Source organism: Bombus pascuorum, chromosome 1, assembly GCF_905332965.1.
Source record: "Bombus pascuorum chromosome 1, iyBomPasc1.1, whole genome shotgun sequence".
NCBI lineage: Eukaryota > Metazoa > Arthropoda > Insecta > Hymenoptera > Apidae > Bombus > Bombus pascuorum.
This window is the reverse complement of record NC_083488.1, coordinates 21,859,571-21,880,072: the sequence shown is the minus strand read 5'-3', so window position 1 is coordinate 21,880,072 and position 20,502 is coordinate 21,859,571. Positions and strand designations below refer to the sequence as shown.

Sequence of the window (20,502 nt, the reverse complement as noted above, 5' to 3'; positions counted from 1 at the left end):
CGATATAAACCGTATTCTACTAGATTCACGGTCGGATCATGTTTCTATGTTACCAATTTGAACGAAATATCAACAAAGTTAACCTAGTTCAACGACAGAGCGCGTTATAATCGTTTTTTACGAGAGATCCGCAAAACAGCGAAAGCAGGCACACGGTTAAATGCTGTTCCAGTAAACAATATGGCCGGTATAGTTTGGTGCGCGGGTTATGTCGTCTCTATCATATTTTCCGAGTGTTTATTGTGCTTTATCAAGGATTAGTTGTTTTCGGTAAGTACATATTTTATAACGAACATATACTCTTACGTAGAGAAGTCGAATGATTAAGATTTACGACGAAAGATTTTGATACTTGATGATTGACGATCACAAGTGTGCCTTTCCGTCAATTACTGTCTGTGTTTAAAGATATCGGTGAAATCTTACAAAGATTTTCGATTCGCTTCTAATAAATTTATACACGTGTTTGTGTATCGTATATAATTTTAGATGTTGAAAATACTTCAACGATAGATAAATTATACATTTTAAAAAATTTCAACACGGATAAGAATGACGGTTGAGATTTTAAATCCTGCGATGCGAAACGATATCATCGAACTTTTCTTTCATCTTTGTATGGCTGTCGTATTAAACAGGCCAACCTATTGTGGATCTGTTACGTTATCTGTAAACTTGGCCAAAGTTCCAGTTTTCTATTGGCACTTTTCCTATAAGGTTTACGATAACGATTAAACTTCCTGACAACGTAAGCGAAGCAACAGGTTTTTTGCTGAGAATCTGCCGATGACCTCCCATTTTAATACTCACCAGCAGACTTAAACAACTTAGATCTAATCATTCTACACATTTCTTGTTATCTTTTTGCACATTTGGCAAATTATATATTTAAAAAGTATATATATATAATAGAAAAATAATTACTTCTCGAAGTATTTAATCGTAGTGAATCTCTAAATGTTAAACGAGTAATTGAACTCGTACCATATTTCATATTGATATGCAATTATTTTGAAATGTTTCGTTATATATAATAATATGTATTCTGAATAGATACTTTGAATGCAGTTATTACTCGTTAATGATGAAACGATATATTTTTTAGTACACTGAGAGGATATGAATTTTTCAGTATTTAATATCTTCAATATGAAATTTAAATTAATTCAAAATGAAACCTAAATATGATTTGAAATTACATTGGATAAATTACATTGGTAAATATAATTCTTCTGATGCGTATATTTAATGGCTTACTTATTTAAAATGCGATTATGTAGGAGATAGTACATGTTTTTATTACGAGAATATTATTATCTGAATCTTAAATATACGTATACTTAAATATTTAATATCGAACTAATGTCTATAAAAATTTATGTAGACTAGATCTCGAATGAATTATCATTGATATATCATCGATTATGTCTGTATTAATTATGAAGTCAGAATATGGAAATGTATTTAAAAGTACAGCAATACAATAACACAGTTACATAAATAATAAAGAATATATCAAATTAAGTGTAAATATTCTGTACGCGCATGCGTGCAGCATGTAGCCATGATCAAGACCCAAATTTAAGGTTCGTTGCAAAACACGTTGAGTAAACCGTGTAAGATATTAACGCGAATGTCGACATCACGTGCATTACGAACAAATAAACACGATAATCGTAAGATTATCAGATTTATGTAATATTAAATATCAGTTTATTTATGCTCGATGTAATCGCTACGTCTCATAACCTTTATGATGCACAAAATTACACGTGTAATTGAAATTTATGCAATTACTTAACGAATATAAATGGAAGGAAATTGTATAAACCATTGCAAAATAGATTTGTATTCCTACAGATTACGTTCCATATGCACATGTTACACGAATGTTTACGACTCGAAACCTATATACATCGAAATGGCGCGATCAACGCGAAACGCATCGAAACCATGGTCAATTTAATATCAGAACTACTAGAGTCAAAATGACGAACCGATTCGTAGCTTTTCGCAGCAAATGTTTTTTTCCATAAGAATTTGAATGATTTTTCCTTTCCTTTTTGTAAAATAAATTGACGCGAGCCTATTTTTCTCTTTGACACCTTTCGTTTCATTTTGGTCGCTTTGCTACAAGGTTTATATCCTTCAATCGTGACAGTTGTGGCGTTAATTTCGTTTAGCAGCCGTTTACCTTCTTTGTTGGTTTCGTGAGAACCGAAATCTATCCCATTGCGTCAGTGTTCTTATTTCGGACGTTGCTGAAAGTTCGTGACTTGGTACATTGTTTTTCTCGGCGAGACGGATGTTTAATTCATTCAAAAATCACCAGAGGCAAGAATTGGCACGGGACGAGAAAGAAAGAGAAAGAGGATACCGAGAAGCGAAATATAAGAAGAAAGGAAAACAATGTAAGCGGTATAAGAAAAGAGAAGAGAGAGATATAGTTGACGTTCGAATTTTTTTAGGGAAAGTCCCGCGTCGTTCGTTGCTTGGGACTGAGACGCCACATTCGTTGTCGTTCATTCAGGAATTACGTAAGTTAACATCGCATCTGCTCGTTGCGCTTGTCTACTAGTTAATGCCTGGGCAAACGCTAAAGATTCCCACTGATTGGGGCCTGAAAAGGTGGCGCGGCAAAGTGCTCCGCCGTCCAACAACCGTAAACTGTTAAATAAACGTCGGATCAAACAAACTGATAAATACGCGAACGGGCGATCTAATTGGGCCACACGTGCGAGTGTGCGCCTAATTTGCCACATAAACGCCCATTCACGAGGACTTTAAGACACTTGCAAATCAAAATAAAATCATTATGTAGTTATGCGCGACGTTTCGTGACGCATCGTCCATGGTGGTCGTATCTCATTGCAATTTAATAGACCGCTGATCGATAAAGAAGGGAATGATGAATATGTATATAGATTTCTTTCTTTGTCTAATCGATCCTATTTGTAATCGAATAGGAACTAATTTGTATTGTATCTCGATCAACGGATAACTCGACGGAAAGTTTGTTTGTGTTTTTGTCCGCTCTCCTCTCTTCTCCCGTCTAATTGCCTTGAAATTAGCCGTTTCAAAGACTTAATTAACCTTGCTTCTTCACTTAGGCTTGCTTAATTAGAAGTTAATTTTTATATGTGCCCTTCCGAATCGGTAAATGAAATGTTTGATGATACCTTCATATTTGGAATTTATTTGAAACGTTTTAGATATCGTAATCCGCAATCTGATTATTAGTACTAAACGAAGAATATGGTAAAGAGAGTAATGTTCACTTAAGTCAGAATCATTTAATAATTCATGAACGGTGCACTAATACCGTACACGAACTCCGTTGGTAATACAAAACTATTTTGAATTTACAAGTGACCGTTCGTCGTACTGTACAATGGAACACAGATCACGTCGAAATTCTTCTCATCGAATATGCTTAATTTTATTTAACATTCTCATAGCATCGGGATGCAAATGTGCAAGTCTAGAGTCTAGACGTTTATCGTCGCACTCGTATCCGAAGCTTTCATGAATTCTCAAGCTTTCGTCTACACCTGGAAATCACACTGACCTGACCTACCAATTACGAAAGACAGAAATTTAATCAGATTATTCGATTAAATCGCGGAGGACGCATTCTTAATTCTCTCGACCACAAAGTTTGGTCTTGTTCTCTTCTTGGAGATTTGTTATTACATTGTTAATACAAGAGCTTCTGACTATAAGAATTTTTCACCTTCCATAGGTAAAACCATTTTCCATAGGAAACGTTTCTACTCTTCCATAGCCTTTAACAGGTTGGTGGCTCAGCCTGATGCGGCTAAGTTTTCTGCGGGGCCCAAATCCGACCACCGAAACGTAAATAGAGCGATAAGCGGGAATTCATTGTTTATCGCCTTCGATTCATTGTAAAGAAAAGATTAGTTAGTTCTGAAATGGAGAAAGCGATAAGCTTTCCAGCTAGAGTTTTCCAGGGGATCTCATGGCAGATATCTCGGATCTTTCGTTTAGTCGAAAAGCATACTTGCGAGACGTACATCAGTGATTTGTTCATCCTCAAAATGTTCAGTAAACAGCGTGAAAATATATTTGAAAGTGAGGTGAGCAGTGATGACTAAGTCTACAACTATTGTTCAGAGTGCCCAAAATCACCCCAAATGTGTTTGGAATGTTTTAACAAATACCATGCGATATAGCATAATGTAATATTTTATCCAGAATATAAATTAATAAAAAGTATGGTATAATGTGTTAAAAATATTTTTATGTTGTATATCCTATATTTAATTAACTCGAACGAGAAGAGCGTCACCCATGCTTGGGTGACGGGCTCCCACGGAAGTATACCCATAACATACAGTGCTGGACAAAAGTATTGGCACAGCATGATTGTTATGATAGAAATGCTTATAACTACTAAACAAATTGATTTAAACAAAAAACTTTTTGACGTATTTATTTATTATCTATTCTAGTTTATTACATAACAAGAGCAACAATATAAATAAAATAATACGCAAAATAATAACAAAAATATATTTTTTGAACATTTTATGGGTGGACAAAACTATTGGCACAGTAGAATATTTACGCTTATAACTAATTACATAATAAACTTCTAATATTTTGTTGGCAGTCCTTTTCTTTTAAGGACTTCCTTTAATCTTCTGGGCATCGAGTGGACTAATTTTTTAGTGAATTCAGGTACAATATTGCTCCATTCCTGCAGAAGAACTTTCTTCAGTTCAGACTTGCTTGTGATATTATGTTTCCTAATTCTTTTTTCCAATTCGTTCCACACGTGCTCAATGGGATTCATATCGGGACTTTGAGGTGGTGTGTTTAATGTGTGGGCAGTATTATATATTATCCACTGACGAACAATATACGCCATATGTTTAGGATCTCGATCCTGCTGAAAATAGAAATCCCTGGGGAGGTTTAATTTTTGAGTACTTTTCAAAAGATTTTGCTTGAGTATATTTAAATATACATATTTATCCATTATCTCATCAATGAATATAAGTTCTCCTACACCCGATGATGCCATACATCCCCACACCATTAAACCACCACCCCCATGTTTCATGGTGGCTTGCAGATTCAGTTCGTCCATCTCTGTGTTGGGTTTTCGCCATACTAATATTCTGCCGTCAGATTTAAAAATATTAAACTTACTTTCATCTGAAAACATGATCTTTTCCCAAAAATCAGTATCTTTCGTAACAAACTCTTTCGCGAATTCCACTCTTTTCTTTTGGTTTATTTTACTGATGTAGGGCTTTCTTCGTGCTGCACGGGCAGAATAACCGGCATCCTTCAATACCCTACGTACAGTTTTGGTACTTACTTCTTTTTCACACTCAGCTTTTAACATCGAAGCAATTTCAGTCGAATTAGTTTTTGGATCCTTCTTTACAATATTTACGATTTTCCTTTTTTCTCGAATTGTTACCTTAGAAGGGCGACCACTCCTAATTTGATTCTCTAGATTTTCTTCACTTTTAAAGCGTTTTATGACTGAACGCACAGTAAAACGACTTCTGTTTATGATTTGTGCAATTTCGTTGTAAGATTTATTCATCTTATATAAATTTAATATTATTTTTCTTTCTTCAATTGTGGTTTCTTTCGTTTTTCTAGACATTATTACTCTTTCTTGGTTTTTTGTTGTTTAATAACTGAAGTCTCCAGTTTCACTGATCGAGTGTTATAATTAAGAAGATTAAAGGAAGTCCTTAAAAGAAAAGGACTGCCAACAAAATATTAGAAGTTTATTATGTAATTAGTTATAAGCGTAAATATTCTACTGTGCCAATACTTTTGTCCACCCATAAAATGTTCAAAAAATATATTTTTGTTATTATTTTGCGTATTATTTTATTTATATTGTTGCTCTTGTTATGTAATAAACTAGGATAGATAATAAATAAATACGTCAAAAAGTTTTTTGTTTAAATCAATTTGTTTAATAGTTATAAGCATTTGTATCATAACAATCTTGCTGTGCCAATACTTTTGTCCAGCACTGTAGATATGGGTACCAACGTGATAACCATAAGCTTTCATAAACATTCCCTGATAGTTATCAGTATCTCTGCTACGTTATATACATAATTATATCAAATCTCAAATTCAAACTTCAAACAAAATCGAAACTTCTCTTTTTTAACAGAAATTAAAATTTGGAGTGCCAGCGTGAGATTCCTATACGAAGCGCGAGAGTTAGGTAATTTTCTCGATGCGTTTCATTCCTCATTGTTTCTCTAATGTTACCGCTTGTTATTTGAAGTATAGGTATATCGCTGTTAAAAGTACGACTACGAAGTTTCTTTATTCATTGACAATTAATGTTACTGAGTGCTTAAAATATTATATTCAGATACGAGTGGACGATGTCAATGGAGAGTTGATAGCGAACATTCGTAATTTAGGAAAACGACAATTCTGTATGGAATTCAGCCATACTCGTTCACTTGAAGAACTCACGAGTTGATCCTTTCTCCTATAAAGTTCGCGTCGCTCGACCTTGGATTCAGAAACGTCACATGCGTTTTCACTTGTTTGAACCTACATACACGTCGTGTTATGTAAATTTCTTCATGTTTCTAGATACTTTGTAGTACCTGCAGCCATTAGCTTGGTATTTTTCCTAAATTATCCGCCAATTTAATCTCACGATGTTCGTCTATCGTTATTGACAACCGATGTCAAGAATCTTCGATCATTGTGATCGCTCGTCTTAAAACAGTATATGATTTCTTAAATTCTGATGAATTTCTGTGGCTTTTTTAAATCGATAAAAATACTTTTGATATACCTTGAACTAATAATAATTTCTGGTCTCTGAAATAATAATAAAGTCGATGTAATTCATCCGCGCAATAGTACGAGATCTACAGATATGTGCACGCGTATAAAATGTTTTTACGCGACTGGATAGTAAGCGTGTGATAAAATATTATCGAAGTATGGAGTAAGCAAACATTTCGTTAGAAAACTTTCACTCGTATTTTTTGTTTCACTTTATGTATAATTCGTGTATTGATAATTGCGTATCCGTGTTTTGTCTGCAAGTACCCTTATAATCCTTTTTACTCGATAGCTTAAAACTTGTCGCTCGTCGATTTGCAAATGTTATTGGCGAGTAAACTATCGTTGATGAGGATCGACGAAACGATATATTACGCGTTCTGAGATAATAATTATGTTTAAGTAATTAATAATACCTTTCCTTTGAATAATTTACGATACAAATTGAGGAGGCTAATATATGATAAAGAAAAAAAAAAGCAAAAAAGGAAAGGATTACATTGTATTTTAACGTTTTATATATGCAGTAATTATTGGCTCACTTTTTACCAGATCTCGATCCTACGGTAATGATAGTACGTTGCGTTAACGATCGTATGGTAACCTCAGGTCACACACATCGATCCTCCTACGCGAAGCTTGTAAATAATGGAGACATACACGTGACTTATTCACAGAACATACCGATGGATTCTTCACAGTCGATTTATGCGGTCTGTCGGCAATTTCTAGCGACGAAGTCGACTCATCTTCGAGTTTCAACGGTGTTCGAGTTTGTCCATCGTCTTTTATCTATCTTACTATGCGCTCATTGACTATGAATTTTGCATACAATCCTATCATCATGTCATAGTTTGGTTACTTGTTCCGGAACGATTCCGTCGTTCTATATATACAGACACATGAAAGTATTCCAACACTTATAGACTCCTTTTATGAATATGTTATGTGTGCTATACGAGACATTTTGAAATTTACCATTTTTATGAGATTCTAGAGACTAGACTAGGTTTGCATTAAATTACAGGATATTCGGTGCAATTATCCGTTACGATACAAGTTTAATTGGAACGATACTTTTTGCAATATACCTCTACAAATAGAAGTTTCGTTGTTATTTAAACTGCTTATTTGTCAAATCGATAAACTCCACAAAGCAAAAAGTAGAGAATATTGATGAAATTACCTATATTAAGTTGCCCTAAAAGTTTCTTTCGTTTTATAAGCAGATAATAGATGCACAGTATTTTTTCTTTTATACTATTTTATTGAATTATCATTCTGTTCTATTGAAAGAAAATCGTAATTATCATTTTGTTTTATTAGAACAAACTGGATCATGCGTGATTCAATAAAATAATACAAAACAAAATATGTTGTGCGTCTATTATTTCCTTATAAAACGAGATTAACGTAGATCACGGAAGTACCTAGATAGTCAATTATCCATCATATTAATATATAAACCTCCTAAACATCCTATATAATATATACTATTATAATATAATATAGAGATCAGAATTATAGCGATCTTTATTTAGATAGATGTATTTACTTATAGTGATTGAAACAGAGAACTATGACTGTTTAATTAGAGCTATTTATCGATGTAGTAATGTGATACAACTAAATCAACTGAATTTGTACAACTACTCAACTTACAACTTATGACCAACTCCAACTCACGATAACTCAATAACTTATGAGTAACGATTAATCCGCAGCTTACTTCTAACTACAAATAATTGCAATTTACTCGTAGCTGACCATTCTGTCCACCAAAACGTCCTTTTATACATCTTATTGTCCTAAAGGGCCACGGACATATGGCCCATCGAGATTCTCCATCTTTTCTGGACTATCAGCATTTTCATTCTTTTCTACCTGTGGTTCATCGGAATTTTCTCAATGGTCTTCCCACGATATTACAATAATATTCTACGTAACTATATCTGAGGCTTACCATGTACCTAATGTAACAATTCAAGCTGTATACTAATTTTTTGCTAAATATACGTTTGCAATAAACATCTCGGAATTTCTATATACATTTTTGGATTGGTTTCACGTTTGACGAATATGATCGTGACAGTCGTGTATCATTGCAATGCTAATGAAATTCCAAAATGTTTTCTATAACATATACAATATGGACGTAGAAGCTTCCTATGGTAAATATTGAAATATTTTCGTGACTCAGTGTATACTATTTTCAAATGAACAAAGGTTTTTAGCGAATGTTTAAACTATGAATACTTGTTACAAAGATACCGGAAGATTTGACTGTTTGTTAGCGAATGTGAATTGTGTTCTTTCGAAGAATCGTTATTATTCTGTAAATTATGTATTGTCACGAACGTTTCGCGTTGAAATGAAGGAATATTATTCGGAGTTAGTCGTTTCTCGGTACTACGTGTTAACGAATAATTTTTACACGAAATTCTACTTTTATATTACAAAATTTTACATAAGAATCCGACAGATATTTTGATAAAAGTATCTTCTTTTTTCTTAAATTTCGTAATTTTTAATTCGTACAATGTTCTCCGATTTAAGGTGAAATTAAAGTGAAAAATGCACGGTCAGCCAAAGTTTTGGATGGACGTGACGAATGTGTTCGCGGAATGTAGTTTGCCTGGATTGAATGAAAGACAATCAGTGGCAGGAAGATATGCAAATTGAGGTAAGGGAACTTGTCATTACTTTCTCTAAAAATTTATATGCGTAATACGTATGTAGGTACTCGCGATGGAATATTTCGAGGCAAAATAACTCACCTACGAGATTATTTATCGCGGAACATAAAACGATATTTATTTGATAACTAAATAACTGGAAATTAATATGATATTTGAAACTTATTACAGGGATATATATTTCGTTAACATTTTCGCTTAATTTATGTTCATATAGAAATTCCATAGTATTTACTTCGTATCGATAGTAATTCCGCATTGGTATTTGTACAAGATTAACGAGCCATTAAGCTTTGCTAAAGATTAACAATTACGGTAAACTGCGGAGGAATTGATCAATCGCGATGTAATTTCTATGGAGAACCAGTAATTCAGGTTTAAAATGATATTGCTGTGATTACACGACAATCCGCGTTGCGAAATCATTTACTATTAGTGACTTTTCTAATCGAGATCGTCTTTTACTTAGAATAGTTTCTAATTATATGAAAACATCACGCGTATGATCTATCCATCAATAACTGAAGAGAATTACTCGCTGATATTGTCGCGTTTTTATTTTCTACGCAGAAATAAACAAAAATTACGATCTCGTGATCCATACGAATAGTTCAGGAATAAATGCACATTTTAAGTAATTAGTAGGCAATGTTGGAGTTGAATCGAAGGAGAAAGTGCTGCACCATGACCCCGCCTAATGAAATCGGGTTGTGGCTATTTTCCAACTCCCTTATCTAATGAACGAAACAGAAAAAGATGGGAGCAGGAAGGAAAATAGATTAAAAGCGTCGATGTAACGAGTGTGAAGTCATTGGTAATTGGAATGCAGATAAGCTGGCAGCTTATCCGCATACTTGTACATATAATCAGGCTGATTACACGTGATTTATTTTTTCGCCGGATGTTTAATTTTTTTGACAGTATACACTGTACTTGAACACATAATGAACCGAAAAATAAATAATTCGATTTTAACGCAGTAATATCTCGTTATATTCAATATGATTAATATCTGTTGACAAAAAATTTGGAATATTTACATAAATAATATTAAACTAAAGTCACTGAAGATTTCGTTCGTTGTGACATATTATTAGACATATTGTTATTATATATTATTATATGTTATATAATTATACGTATATTGTATATTATATTTAATTATATATCGTTAGCAATCATTTTCAGTAAATCGATATTCATTTATTATATTATTAATAAATACTCAGAGATACTTTATAGAGATTTGTACAATACTGCCTTTTGAAGTCACTGTAAAAATTTCTGCACAAATTTTTCAATTATTGTATTAACAAGGCATCGTTGACTGGCGTAGGTTTATTCAGTTTCTTATGATTAACTGACGACTAGCCTTGACCATCGTCAAAAGGCCAACCAAAGAAGAAACGTTATGTCCCTCACAGTTAACTCCCTACATTTTTCATTCGGCCACCGATACATATTGGCATGAAATGATAACTTATATTTTCACCTTGAAATGTTTTACATAGCCTAATAATTATCATTGTTTCCATATTAAATCATGCACTCGGCTTCCCATTGTATACCGATTTATTACGTAATGGCTAATTACGCAAGCAGCATATTTCAATTTTTGACAAGTTACCATTATGCGCTGTGAAAGAGTAATTACTCTTTGTTATTTAAATAGCTCTATTTCATTGTGAGACACTTGACATATTCTCCTTTGTACATAGTTCAGTATGAGAAACTTGATATCGATATACGAGATTCTTGTTCTGTAGAATTTTATCGAAGGTGTATTTTTCCAAAATTGAATACTTTTTCGAAGAAATTTGCAAACAATCGAAGGGACAACCAATCCATTCGATCGATATACTTTCCTATAAGTCTGTATTACAATGTAACCATCTGACCTATAAACCATAACTTTCAACCTACGAGGAATCTTATACTTCACATGCCGCTGAACTTGTTAAGAACAATTACCTACACGCACACAGTTTTAGCCATGGAAATGTTACATTAATCACCTTCAAATAGAAGTCAAGTACTAAAGTCAAATATATGGCTTTCTTCAACACTTCTACGAAGCCGTATCAAGAAACACCAAACGCGAACTGTGCTTGATGAATTTGTTGCAATTTTTATTTTTATGATACGATATGGAAGTTGTATCTTTCATTGATAGTTTAATCGAATTAAACATTATTCGTGGCGAAAAGAGATTTCAAACGCGTCTTTCGAATTTTCATATTCTCATCTTGTATTCGTTTCGATAAAAGGCGCTTGTAATAAAAAGAATCTTTGATATAAAATTAAATCGTGAAATCATCGACGACGGTTCTTTCATACTACGTAACCAAGAACGTTTTGTAGTTTTTTTCATATGATGGAGAAGAACCACGTACAAAAATGTGGAAAAGTATCATTTTATTTGCCATAATCGTTCGCCAAACTATTTACTAAAGTTATCCCGATGAATGCTTTTTGCACATCTTTTGCGTCTTTCTCTTCTTTTATGAAAAACGACACAACTTGCTGGATTATATAATATTTTCCTCAAGCGTAAGAAATTCTTTATCGACAGAAAATCCCACGAATTATCTAAATGTAGCTGGAAAATGACTGAAAGAGCGTAATGTGATTAATTATTACGTAGCGAACCAACTGAATGATCGTATTTCATCTGCTGATCTAATGAATATTTAAGTTTAAATAAAACGTTTCGTAACGGGTGTACAAAGGGCAAAACAAGACTCACTTCTTGAGCAAATACGACGATCTGATTGGATGTTGTACGCGACGATAACGTTTGAGAAATAGCAAGAACAAGACGCAATTGACAATATGATTTCCATTTGACACGATCGAATTGCTTGCGAGTAGTTTCCTCGGCCGTGAGAATCATAGGACGAAATGGAGGAAGAGAGAAACACGTTTTATGGTTTAAAGTCTATGCAATTTTAATAGGATCCCGATAGATACCGATCCGTTGAAACATTTAATGTTCGCTGTTCATCGGAATCGGAACTTTACAGGTGCGACGCAATCATGACATAAAGCAAGGTTGAATAGAATAACGAGACATTGTGACGTCCACTTGGACGGCATATAGGACGAGCATAAACGCCTACAAGGACGTTCGTAAAACAAAAATATGAAAATTACCAGTGATCCTATGATTCGACGATTTTCATATGTAACTTTGTTACGAGTTCGATTTTCCACGTAATTTTTTCTTCATCTATAAATAATTTATTATCAAAACGTTGAATCATCAATCGGTTTGGCATAGACGGTCGCAATGCTTCGGGTTACATCTAAATACTAATATTCAGCTATGTTATGAAATAAATTCTCTACGTGAGTTATACGTCGAGTCGAATGTCCCAAACACGACAGTATTTGTTGAATTTTAATCGAATGGTATGGTTGAGTCATATGTCATAATCAATATGGTTTGAATTAGATGTATTTTCGTGTTAAGTGACTTTGGAGTATTTAACTGCATAAAAGACAAATTTTCTGTCTTGATTAAATAGTGAAAATAATTAAATTGTTTTATAATAACAAATGGCGTAAAGATACTCCTGTCGAGTGTTAGATTATAATTCTTGATAAAGAAAATATTTTTCACTTTTTCATTCTCTTATTTGTTTTTGTTTTGTTTTTTTCTTTCTTCACGACCGTACGGAGAATTCGCGAAATTCAAATATATATTTACCATTTGAATTTCTTCTTACAGTCGAAACGATAAACGTTTCCGAGAAGCGTTTTTGGTGAAATGAAATCAGTTTATTTGATACAGTTGTTTGTTCGGTTACGCGTATTGTGTGCGCTCTGTAACTAAGTGAAACGTTAGGTATCGCCATTTGTAAACCTTCGAGATAGTGCAACGAGAATTGATTCGAGGGAACGAGTTGACAGTGTTTAATTCTCGCCTGTCTCGTTGCATCTCGTCAAATCGGTTGAACGTCCGACCCTCTTATTGCCCTCTGAAACGCGGCAAACCAGACGCCTTTCTGTAAAATGTTTAAAAATAATGACGAAGGAGCCAGGAAATAAAAACTCGAAATTACTTGAATTCCACGAATATCCCGGATTTTTCCACATATTTATTCCGTTGCCATTATTTTGCATATTTGCCATTTGGCATTCGATGTTTTTTCTAATTATTTATTTGTAAAATTTTTGAATGCAAGAAATAAATATAAAGATGAATATAGCTACGTATAAGAAAATTACAGAAAGCAACAATGAATAAAGTATCTCTCTTATTAAATCATGTTTAATGCTTTGAAGATAAAAATACTTCTTTCTCTTGTAATATCAACTTCCTACGCCTCTTTCTGCCCTTTCCAACATTATCACACTCGAACTACTCCTGAAATGTCATAATTTTAAACACCAAAATCTCACAGCTGGTATAAATAACTTCCACGGAATATCGTCGTATCATTAACGCCCTGACGAAACATTTAAAATCGTAATCGACAGAGAAATAAGCGGAAGAAGGTCGAGATAAAATGATGATTTTAAAAAAGGAAAGGAGCGGGGAAAAAGGAAGAACGAGTTTGCGGCTTGACGTAAAACTGGCTGATCTACATCACTCGCAGGCCTGCAAGGAAGTGGCGCGATACTATTATTCTTCTCGGGTTATTTTTACGCTTTCGGATCCAGGAAAATGTATACCCAGCGAGGATCGATCAGGTTCACTTCCTCCTTTTCCATTAACCTACCAACGCCTCCGTGAAAATCGACAGGGAAAACAACGATGTTTAACCGTGCCACATTCTATGGAACGACAGATTCAAATCCATTAAATTACAAAACACGTCTATCGATAAACTGTTTATGATAATGAGGATCAATGCAAACGTTATTAGTAATGACCGGTTTTCCCTGTCGTATGTTCGTTTCTATCTCTTTCTTTTTCCATTTTTCTCTAACGCAGCACACTGCTCCGCGTTCCTCAGAGTTTGTTTACAGAAAACCAACTGACATCGTTCACCCGACTAATTAATTAATGAAATATATTTGCTATGATTTACGCGAGATAGCTGCTCACGAATACAGATAGAGCATTGCATAATCGCGCGGCTATGTCGTTTCTACGACACTATTTCCTCACGTTATCCCGTTACTTTTCGGTGCTTGCGTACTAACGATCAGAAGCCATGAGCTAGATTATATCATTGTAACTCGTGTATCAAACGTGTGTTGTTTCGAATCGTACGTGAGCAGCGATAAGACGTCGATAATCGAGACTTTGATTCACAGTTGCATATACACGTAAACGTACGTATAGCCGAGAGAATACATCCGGTTGTTATTTATGCACTTCGGTATTGTGTATGGCTGCTGTGATTTATTGTCTTCAACTTTTGCAGACAGACTTTTCTCTTCAAAATGGATATAATAAACTGCGTATATTTGTGCAGTTGTAGGAGATTTAAGAACACAGAAATGAACGCAGAATGAATATGGTGATGGGAAGTCTCAACTAGGTGATCAGTCAGGTTGCAACTGATCGGTTGATATCGCGAACCGTGAACGCTGTTAACGCTCAAGGTGCAGGTAGATTTAAAGATGTAGAGTAATGTTATGTTTAGTGGATTTATTTGCACTGTTTAGTATAACAAGAAGAGTGTGGTTGTATAGTGAAGATTGTCTGAAGATTGGTTTAAGATCCCTGAAGAAGCCTCGCCTGGTCCTTATATGCTAGCTCTCCGTCCTGGGATTTTTCTTCTCACCATAGTTTTATGGGGTGGGAATTTATTCCTTACATTCTTCTCCGGTGTTGCTGAATGATACTAGATATTTATTTTTAAGTGGACCCATGGAGCACTTAGAGTGTTAGTTAGCTTCGTGATGAGGTCCGCATCGTAAAGTTTACAACTTGGGAGGAGGAACTTCGGACTTTTCCAAAAAGGGCAGATATGCTGTCCAAGTCATAAACTGAGGATCACTCAAAATCCCCAACATATAGTATGTAAAATTTGCAAAGTAGAAACTATAATATTTATGGATTTGTTTAATGCAGATGTCGTTGATCTGATAGATATGTGTAAAATTGAATTCCAAATATTTTTAAGTGGACAATTCTTCGTTCTTTATGTTTAAATGTAATCTATATATATCGTAAATACATCTGATTGTATTTTATATTGTTAGTACAAATGTATAGATTTTAGTACAATTAAAGACTTTTTATGTATATTTATATAGTCTCTTTGCAAAAGTAAGCGCTGCAACGTAGATTTCAAGTTACTGTATCTCCTATACTTACAGGAATTTTTACTTCGCGCTTTTTTATTGCAACTTCCGCAGTTAATTCTATTCAGAAAAATATCAGATTGCATAAATATTTACAGTCCAGTAATGATATGTGAAAATGGATGGAATTTTCATATGTGGAAATGGATGGGTTAAATGGGATATTAGTATTATTTGATGCTATTAAGGAAATTCATTCCTTGTGTTATTGTTATAATAGTTACTATTAATAGTTATTAAATAGTTACTAAGCAGCCTGAATATGCTCATTTCAAAACAATATTTCATACGTACTAATTCAATATGTAATTCTTAATGCTCGTGTATTTACTCGAAATTATATTCGTGTGAACAGTGCACATTGAACAGCTGTATTTACAGAAAGTGACAACTAAAATAATCGTATTTATATTAGAAATTTCATTAAACATAGATTAGTAGTCGGTGATTACAGAAGATATAATAGACAGATATATAAATCATGCTACAACCGAAGCCGATTGAAGTTATCAATTAGCTCTCCTTACAGCACTAAGACGTTACGTAAGATCGATCTACCGATTTCTTGCTAGATACGAAATAAAATTCTTATCGCTTCGGAGATACTTCCTGTAAGTATTCACGTAGGCATGTTGTCCGACCACCAACCTTCTGCAGAAGGTTGATTGAACATATTTCCGTTACTCTATCCTTATTGGACATTTGGCAAAGTTCATACAAATATATATCTGTTTAACTGATAAATTAATGTACTTGAAGCAATAAATTTTAAAAAAACGGTTGATAAAAATCGAGCGAATACAGATTTTTATACAGATTTCTTACTTCCACGAAAAATAAAATTGGACCAAGCGACCTTTTTTTTTTTCTTAAAAAATTAGAAGAGTTAGTTTATTAAATAATGTGTAGAAATTCATCTCGCTCTTAATAATTTTTATTACATCAAAAATTATCTAATTAAATTACATCAAAATAGAAAACATATTGCTACATACAAGTATTCTTCAATCATCAGTAATAACAAGAGTAAATAATAACAGTGAGAATAAGAGTAATTAATCGACAGGAGTTTAAATTACGTTTGAAACTAAGTTAAACATGTAGGATAACATTTTTTATAAGATATTTTATTTTTGAGAAGAATACATTTGAAGATGTATCATACGTACACATGTACACACCGGACCAGTTTGTTTCCAATTAAACGTGCTTAAACGTTATTTCTTTACAAATGAGGTTTTCGACAGAAAAACATTAGTGTATATTTTTTATTTATTTCCGTACGTATAATAAGCTCCTGCTGGTTGTTTTAGCATATCTGATCTATACTTAGCCAAGTTAATGTCTACTTGACAAATTTTCAAACTCGGCGAAGCGAAAAAATTTGATTCTATACTTTCGACGTATTTTTTCACGTAGAATCATCCCCTGCCCGATTCTACTACGATTACCGTCTCACCTTGTATCGGGATATTATTTCACTACTTAACGTAATATTCGTGTGTGTTCGATTTTTATTTCGAACAGGAATTACTATTACGATGTATGTGAAATATGCCTGGATTGCATTGTATCGTTTCGATGAATGCTGACAAAGCGAATAAAGGTAAGCAGACCCAAGTCGCTTTGCATTCTGATATTAACAAGATATTTCATTAGAACTTTCTTATCTGGCAAATGTATTCGTAGAAAGAAAGAAACCCGATAAATAAAAAAGATCGCTGATTTGTTATCTACGCGTAAATATAGAATTCCTAATAAAGCAATTCGTCGTCGCTTTTATTCCATAATAATACGGTTATCGAACATATCTACGCTCTCTACATTTACATTTTGACGACCATTGAAGTTTATTGGCTTCTCTTTCGAGCATTTACATTTTGTTAAATATTAACGTGTACGCTGCAAGTGAAAAACGAAACTTTGTTACAGCATTGAAAGATCTGCTATTGCTGCATGCTCGTACAGCGCAGTCGTAATATCTATATGGATTATGAATTTTGAGTGATTGTAATTATAATTAGACTGCAGATTTCTATGCAAATTCATATTTTTGCATAAAAATATAGAAACTCCGTAACTGAAGATCAAAATTGTTTTGCCTTTCGAATATCATAGGAATACCATTATACTTTGAATATTTTATATACTTTCTCGTATCATGTGCATTCGAACACTAATTTTGCACTTTTTAATTTTCTATGCTTAAATGCGTAAAAATCTTATAAACCGTTCATAAAAAGAAACTTCTTTTTGGATACGTATTTTTCCTACGAAATTGATTGGAAATGTGGAAATTAAAATTACGATTTAGATCAAGTGCAAATTAATTTAACACAATGTAGTAAATTATAAAGCGGTGAAAACAATTATTTTAAATAACGTTTAAATTATTTCAAATAAAAAATACTCACTTTGAGAATTTTATCTTAGTTACGTCTATATTTGATGAAAAATGGATTATAAACCTACGATTATATGATTACAAATTTGATTCGACTCGACTGCAGATTATCTTCATATATTCTGATAAATTGAATATAAATGAATGTTATGTTAACGTTATTGCCAGGCTGGAATACATTATGTCGCATATTTCGTGTCGATTGAAAGTAAGAATAGCCTTTCTAGCTGGTTGGAAATATCGATCAATTAAGAGAGAACGTTGCCTACAATTTTATGACACGTAGACGTGTATGGAACGACTTCTAAATATTTAATTTGTAAATAACATTATGTACGTTAATTTTGATAACACGTGTGATATATTGTCTCTGAATGACTTCAACATCTTCAACAGTATAATAAATATAAATTCATGCTCGCAATTCAAAGTTGCTTAGAATTGTAAACGATCCAAAATTATACGTTTCGCATTAACTAAATTTTTTCCTGATAGACTAATTGTAAGAGACTTTGTTTCATATCTTTGTGCTTATCTTGTAATTTTTACCAAATACAAACATATTCAACATAAAACCTTTTCCTATCTATTAAAAGTTTCATTGAAATTCGTTAATGAATTTTTTATTGTAGTAAATTATAATATACTTATTAACGAAATTTATTTGCTGCTCTTATATGAAGAGCTTTTCACTTCTTTTCACTGAAGAGTTTTTTGGTTAAAAATACCATTATCGAATAGCAACATTATCGCAACGAGATGATAACCGTTAAAAATGTCTATCAGAGGTATTATGTATATTTGTTTCGCATCGTCATATGCTGTTGCACTTATAAAATCGTTGAAAATACAATACTTTTAGGAATTCTTATCATTCTATTCTCCTTTCGGGGTCGACTTATCTTATCGGTAAGCGTCGTACTTTCAACGATTCTTCGTAAATATCGCAGAGAATCTCTACCTGACGAAAAGTACGCTCTATTGTTTACGTATAAAATTGGATGACTTCGATCGTGAACAGATTTTATCTGATTACGTAAATTCAGTTCGTAAATACCTACTTACGGAAAATTATTACATTTCTTCTTATGTAATTAACTCGTAACGAAACAATAATTAAATCATTCGACGATCGGCAATTAAAAATTCTTGGGCGTTTGATAAACAACCATAGATTGCATATATTCCGTAATTTGAAAAATTACGCGTATCTATTGTTTCTGGGTAAGTTGGAAGGATTATGTGTCGTTCCGATATCACGTAACGCTCCATTTTCACATTCTTAGCGTAACATTCCTTAATTTAGACACATACATTTAACTGTCGAGCAATTATTATATCACTATTATGCGTTGCAGTAGGATCATACTAATTATACTGTTTCATACTGATTTCATATAGCGATCTTTTGCAGATACTGTTATACGATAGAACTTAATATTGTTTAGTAAAACTTTACGTATTTTCCAAGTTACCAGTAGCGTGTACTAATACATTGTTTTACACAACAGTAAAAAAATTTGGTAATAAAGTAAATGGAACTTTCCACGTAACACATATTTTACAAACTGCAAGTCATCGTTGCGAGTCAACGATAAAGTAATGAACCTTCAATATTTACTCGTTGTTTAATGTTAGCTACATTTGGATTGACAATTACTAAAAAGACTTATATTCTTTATCGTAGGTCTTTCTTTAGAAAGCTTTTCACTTGTAAAGAGAAGATTTACAACTTGCCAATTCACCAATGTTGTTAATTATTATTATGTAAGATGGCTTTACTTTTTTACCTTTTAATCGAAGCTATGCTGTGTAGACTGTTATGAAACGGTGACTAAATATTTTATGATAAAGAAGGACAAAGGTAGCACAAAGAAACTAATGAAGCTTCGGGTTCTTCACTTTTTAAGTTAACAAAGAAGAAAATTATATTAATGACCGTATAACGTGCAGACCAATGGCCATCGTACGCGCGACATTGCATTTATTTTACAATCTGACGTTGGTGAATCGAATAAAACCTTATGATGTCATGTTGATTTCCTTATCAGTCTCTTGCGGTATCCTATAACAGATTGCAGTGGGAAAATTCTGAGTGGGAATTCTACGCCGCTATATTTACACTAGAATATGATATCGCTTCCCCTCGAAATATTTTGATCCCATGAATTTCTTTCCTGATCGAACACTATACGGATCGCTTTATTTGCGAGGCAGATTCGTCGTTAATACGAGAATTTACGGGTTCGGGAACGACAATCGCGCGATAGGTAAATGATCGGCGGAAAATAAGAGGATTTACGGCGGCGCGAGATTTAAAAGCTTTGCGTG

The 20,502-nt window shown here is 33.3% G+C and overlaps 1 protein-coding gene across 2 annotated transcripts in view; it reads left to right on the top strand.

Annotated features, from left to right (window-relative positions):
* The first annotated feature begins 127 nt into the window (after nt 1-127).
* LOC132908260 (phospholipid-transporting ATPase ID) overlaps nt 128-20,502 on the top strand; it is a 75,498-nt gene continuing 55,123 nt past the window's right edge. The window contains exons 1-2 of one of the 2 annotated variants that reach the window (XM_060962123.1): nt 146-270; nt 9,367-9,493. The gene's annotated coding sequence lies outside the window, so the exon portion shown is untranslated. Of the gene's footprint in view, nt 271-9,366; nt 9,494-20,502 lie in introns of both variants that reach the window. The other variant, XM_060962114.1, reaches the window with a different exon arrangement.